Below are 6,234 nucleotides of genomic sequence, written 5' to 3'. Positions count from 1 at the left end.
AGCTTCTTAATGCTTTGCTTTAACCCACTGCGCCACCAGGGAGGGCCTGGTTAACTTTTTTTAAAATCTAATTATGTCAGCATTTGTGAGGTTTGACAAATATTAGATGCGCTCAACCAAAATAAAAGAATGTGAGGGCATAATGGTGCCTAGCATTCCATACCCCTCACAGCATGAATCTAGAGCGGCCCTATCCACTCAGGACCTGTGAAAGAAACAAGCTTCTATGTTCCTATTCTCCTGAAGGTTCTTGATGTGATCTTCAAAACCTTGAAAGGCCCTCAAGGGCTGGCCCAGCCATAGCATTGATACATTACGTGGGTGTCGGGGAAGTGGGTGTGCACTGGAGGCCCAGGTGAGAACAACAGACAAGACTGAAACAAAATAAGATCACAGGAAAAGTTAAGCCTAGGATTACTCTACCTGCCTTCCAGCATGTTCCACGGCAAGGTCCTTTGTTTTGGCAGAGAAATGTCTCCAGAGCTGACCCAGAGGCTCTGGATCTAGGCAGCTGTCCAGAGACAGCACTGCCTCCTGGTGGCCACGGCTTCCTTGAGTACCCCTTGGGGGGGGCCCTATGCCTAGGGGAGGCCCGGTTTCCTCATCCCCAAGCAGCAAGGAATTCTGACTCCAGCCCAGGGACATTCAGTGCTCACTCACAGGAATCACCTGAGCTTTGGGACCAGCCCTGGGCCTCCCCTTCACTAACCCTTAATTGATTCCTAACAGGCTGTGGGTTTGCCGGGTTCTCCCCAGGCCTGTGCTTTGGGGCAGCAGAGGCCGCCCTGCCCCCCAGACAGACAGGTGCCCTGGGCCACAGGACAGGGGCAGACACCCTGTGGGGCCAGGAGCCCAGGAGAACAGGGAGACGCCCCGCCCCTGCCCCACTCCCTGGGCCTCTGGGTGGGTTCCCTGGGCTGAGCAGGTGCAGGGGATGAGCTCCGGGTCTGGCTCCCCTCACATCCTTGGCTCAACCCTTGCACCACTGGCCTCTCCCCTGTGTGCATGACGCACTCCCAGGACTGTGGACGCTGTAGGCCCAGCCAGCAACGGGAGCCTGGGCATGTTCTACACACTGTACAGGGTCAGCGTGTAACAGCGGGGACACACCTCTGTGGAAACTTTCCTGTGAACAAATCACTGAGACAAGCAGTGAGTCACCCCCGTCTACAGAAACGGCTCTGCAGCCCCCGGGCCTGAGGCCTGTGATGCCCACAGAGACCAGCCCTGCATCCCCAGGCAGGAGCCGGCTCCTGCAGCCTGGTGTGGACTCAGCAGGAGCCTCATCAGGTCTCACCTCCAGCTGCCGGTCACAGGGAAGCAAAGGACACAGGGGGACCTCAGAGCGCAGTGGTGCCAGTCTTAGGATCTGGATCTTCCCAGTTCTCAATATAGAGTGTTGTGCAGGACCCACGATAAGCTGGGGAGGGTGGAGACTGTGTGGATGATCTGGTGAGGAGTGTGCAAGGGTGTTATAGACAGAAAGGTGCCCTGCACATGGGAGGTGGGACAGATCTGCTGGGAGGACTCAGGTCTCAGATGAAACTGCCGGGAGGACTCATGACCTTGTCTGGTACACTCCTGCCTTCCACAAACTCCTTCAGTTAACCCAACTGCCAATGATGCAGATACCAGGGTATAAAATGAGGCTGCAGCAGGTGTGTGGACTCTCCCTCAGGGGCAGGGAGGCCCAGACCCAAAGGCCTCAGCTCCTGACAAACAGGGGCTCTGGGCTCTGAGCTGGAAAGGGAGGGGCACGCCGCCCCCTGGTGGGGGACAGGGGCACTGCAGCCACCGCCCCAGTCACAGACACAAGCAGTGGGGGTCTGTACAGAGGCTTTATTGGGGATAAAGGACTCTGCAGTGGGAGCATCAGGGCTCAGTTCTGCGCCATGATCTGCTTAATCCAGGGTCTGAATGTCAAGACACGAGTGGCCACAAAGGGACTATCAGTGGGGTAGTGTTTTTCAAAATAGGACAAGATGCCCACCAGGATCCACTTTTTCCTCTTGTGGCAGACCAGGGAGCCACCAGAGTCGCCCTGTGGGAAGAGAAAGACCTGTCTGCACACTGACAGGGCTCAGAGCCCTGGATTCCCCCACAGAAGACCTGCCATGAGTTGGCATAAATCCTGGAGGTCTAAATCCCAGCCAGAGAAACTCCATTTCAGTGGAGGCCTCAATCTGTACAAAGGTGATGGTGGTATAGGGAGGGGAGAGTGGCTCCTGGGGTCTGTGAACATGGGGTCTCCCTGCCAGGAAGCCCACCTGTGGAGCTCACACTCCCCTAGCAGACACAGTATCTGCAAAGTTGGGCGTTGGTGGTGCCCAATCCCAGGACTCAGTCCCAGGGACCAGGTTGCCTAGGTCTGGGGCCAGGAGGATGCCACCTCCGTGATGGGGGCAGAGTCAGGGTTGGTCAGAGCATTACTTACAAAATAGAAGCTAACACCTTGGTACCCAGCACAGATCATGGCGTTGGTTCTTAACTGGGGCCAGAACTTCTGGCAGGTTTCCATGGACACGAGGGGCACAGTGGCCTGCTGCAGCCGCATAGGGAGATCGTTCCCTGTTCACAGAGGACCAGTGTGGGCCAGGGCCCTCATCCCTAGCCCACCCTCGTGGTGGGCCAGAGAGCTCACGCCACAGGCCATGTCGCCCTCTCTGAGTCATGACCAGCCCGGCACTCTGAGTCCTTAGAACCTCCAAGGGCCTTCGGGTCCCAGCCTGGGTCAGGCTGACTTTGCTCCAAGCACAGAGAAGAAACAGCCCTTCCTGCACAACCTGGGTGGCCTCAGCCTACCTGCATTGGGGTGGGCATCAGGGCAGTGCTTCCCTCAAGAGGGGAACTTGCCTCCTCCTAAATGGACACACCACTGCAATGGTGACAGGAACAGCTTTCTTTGCACCTTTCTGTCTGCTCTATCCAGGTCAAGAAGGGGCCTAACCCAGGGGACAAGGCTGGGGACTGGCAGTCAGGGCTCCAGGAGCACAGTCACCAGAGAGCCCCAGGCAGGGACACCAGCCAGGGCTGGATGCATCTGACCACCCCAGTCCCGCCACCTGGACAGAATGCCAGACAGCTGGCTTAGTGGGGCAGGGCCCTGTGGGTCTGTGCTGTGACTGCAGAACCTGACAGGTCAAGGACATCCTGACCTCCGGCCCAGGGATTCCCTAGGTTGTTAGTAAGAGGTGGTTGTCGAGATTCAGACACAGCTAGGACACTCTCAAGTTCAGGCAAGCCCACAAAGCAGAGCCCTCAGGTCTGACCTATTCTATGTTCTGAGAGGCAAAGCCATGGTCACTCACTATTGGGGTACAGGTTACCCAGGCCCACAATTTTGCACAAGGTTCCAGCAGGGAAAACTCCATGAACATTGGGCAGGGTAACAGGGGACACTGATTGATGGAAATGAGCGGGCGATTCCAGCTTCAGCAGGGCGATGTCACTGTAGACTGTGGTCAAGTTGAACCTGGGGTGGATGAAAACCTGTGGGAAAGGACACGGATGAGGAGGGGAGCCCGACACCAATGGACAGCCTGTTGAGGAATTCAGATGCAGGAAGACCACGAGAAGAACTGAGGCCGTCTGTGGCTCTAGTCTCCCCAGTGGAAGGGTGTTCTCTACTCATGATCTCAAACCCAATCTGCCTTCAGGGCCCCATCAGTGGGTCAGAAATACCTGGGCAATCTTCAGAACTTCAACGTTTTCATAAGAGGCGTTTACATTAAACAGCCCAGTCAGAACTAGGTCAGAAGTCCTAGAAGGAGCAGGCCGTAAGCATAGAGGGGAGACCACCACCCTCCCTTGCATAGGCCTTCCTGTGCCTCACGTGATATTGCAGTGGGCAGCGGTGATCACCCAGAACCTGTTGATCAGGGAGCCCCCACACTTCATGGGTCCGTTGGAAGCCTGTAGGTGGAAGAGAAGGTGTACACTGCCAGGACATTGTTCACAACTTTGGGTACAGACCTGATGGGACTGTAACCCATCATGACCCACTCAAACGCAGACCATGCTCACCACCAGAGACACGTGCCAAGGCCAGGAGCCAGGAGGAGCAACCGTCCCATTGATGATCCTGGGTGTAATGTTCAGCTCCATGTCACTGGCCGGGTCCCCAGAGCCTGGGGTCACAGGGGGAGGGGAGAAAGAAGAGGTGCAGTCATTAACCCAGGCCTCGTTGCACCCTCAGCTAGCACCACCCACACTCCCTCCTGGCACCGAGCACCTAGACTGGAAGACACACCCCTGCCTGCTGGCCTGTCACCCCCAGGGATGCAGAGGGACAGGCGGCTCCATCCAGGTCCCTCTGGCAAGAGGAGTAGACACAGGCTGTGGAATCTCTCAGACACCCCATGTCCGTGTTGGTACTTCAGAACACTCTGACTCACCTAGGCTCATTTTCCTCAAGAAATGGGGGGGCAAACACTGCTACCCACATCCTCAAACTTACCAAAGCTGTGGCTGGAAGGTACGGAATAAAAAATAGTCAGCCACAAGGCCATGTGAAATCCCACCCTAACAGTTTCCTGGTTGGGGGTGACCTTTACCATTTACATTGCTGTATATTCTGCCTGGAACTGAAGTTTCTTAATTATGTAATAAGATATGACACAACCATTGGCAAACATATAAAGGAAACAAAATACAGGAATAGGATTGTGCAGAACAGGGAGGACACACAGAGTTCTTGACATGTGCAGGACACAGTTGCTGGGTCAGGACACAGGATTCCCAGAAGGTCCCAGAACTTGGCCACAGGAAGAAATTGTGGTCAGCCCAGCCCCTTCATCAGCCAGGCTGCACACAGGTCTCCGAGGCTTTGCTACAGACAGCCCCTGCCCCTGGGTCCGGGACATGGCCTTGCCACTCCCTCAAGACTCCAAACATTTCCTCCTCATCTTTCTCCTAGGAACAGAAAACCACCAGCAGGAGCGTGAGCGGCGCCCCCTGCAGGCACGTCCTAGCAATGCAGAAGGCTGATCCCCTGCAGGGAGGGACCTGAGGTCTCACCCCAATGGGAACAGCAGCTGTGACAGGCACAGGGAGGGGGTACAGAGAGGGGTTCCCCCATGGAGCCCGCTGTTCTGGGTGAGCCCCAGGGGGTGAGTGTGTGAAGACTGCACAGAGTGACAAGCAGGGACTCAGTGGAGGCCACTTCCCAGGGGAGGGGACAGAGCAGGCTGTTGCTAAGTGTGGTGTGGGTGTCAAAAAACCATTTACAAAACCCACCAAAATGATACTGGAAATCTGGAATGTTAATATTTGCTAAATCCTGAGCACAGTCCTAGTGTGTACATAATACGGTACTAGTTTTTCTCCCTTTTGCTGTTATTTTGGAAAACAGAACATTAACTGTCAGCCGTTAACTAAATTCTCTGAGATAATAATTCTGATGTTCCTCTGAGGCCTCTCTACTACTCTAACAGGAAACCTGAGCCAGATTTTGGCTCCTTCTCCAGTCCCTGACATTCTGCCCCTCACGTGGCATGGCTGTGAGGGCTGAGAAAGTCCCCCAGGTCCACTTTCCTCCTGCAAAGTCAGTGACTGTCTGCTCTGAAGTTATAGGGACAGGTGAGGGGTTCAAAACTTCCCCAGGGATGGACAAGAGGCTTGACCCTTGGAAAACCCCCATTCTCCAAGTGGGCCTGATGTGAGCTGCTGCCATATCAAGGCCTTCCCCCACTCTCCTCCCAGGCCTGGCTAATGCCTCAGACCCCAACACTCACCTACAGAGACCCCGATGAGGGTGAAGCAGGAGAGGAGCCAGAGGAAGGCCATGGTGAGCAGTCAGGGAAGTGTGTGCTGCCTGCCAGGGGGCTCCCTTTACACTGACTGGGAAAGTGAGGTCCTGCCCACCCCCCGGGTCTTCCCTGACCTGAGGCCTCCCTCCCATTGGTTAACTTGTCCTGGGCAAGGTCAGCCCCAGTCACCCCAGCACCAGGGAAAAAGGCATCTACATGCCTAAACCTCACCCAGCAGCCTCGGCAACCCCTGGGGGAAGTTCCCAGTTGTAGGCCCCGCAGGCCCTGGCGCCATCAAGGGCCCTGCAGGTGCTCACAAAGACTCATCTAAGGGGCCCTCACCCAGGCCACCCAGAGTCCGCACCCAGGACTCCATTTCAACACAGACCCCAGAGCCAGGACCCCAGGCTGCTCCTCTACCTGCTCAGGGAAACTGCCTGAGGCCAGAGACTCACAGCAGGCCCAGCCCCTCAGGAATGTGCCTCTG

This window comes from Condylura cristata, unplaced genomic scaffold, assembly GCF_000260355.1.
Source record: "Condylura cristata isolate star-nosed mole 26May11 unplaced genomic scaffold, ConCri1.0 scaffold00028, whole genome shotgun sequence".
NCBI classification, from domain to species: Eukaryota; Metazoa; Chordata; class Mammalia; order Eulipotyphla; family Talpidae; genus Condylura; species Condylura cristata.
Note: the sequence above shows the minus strand (reverse complement) of the source record.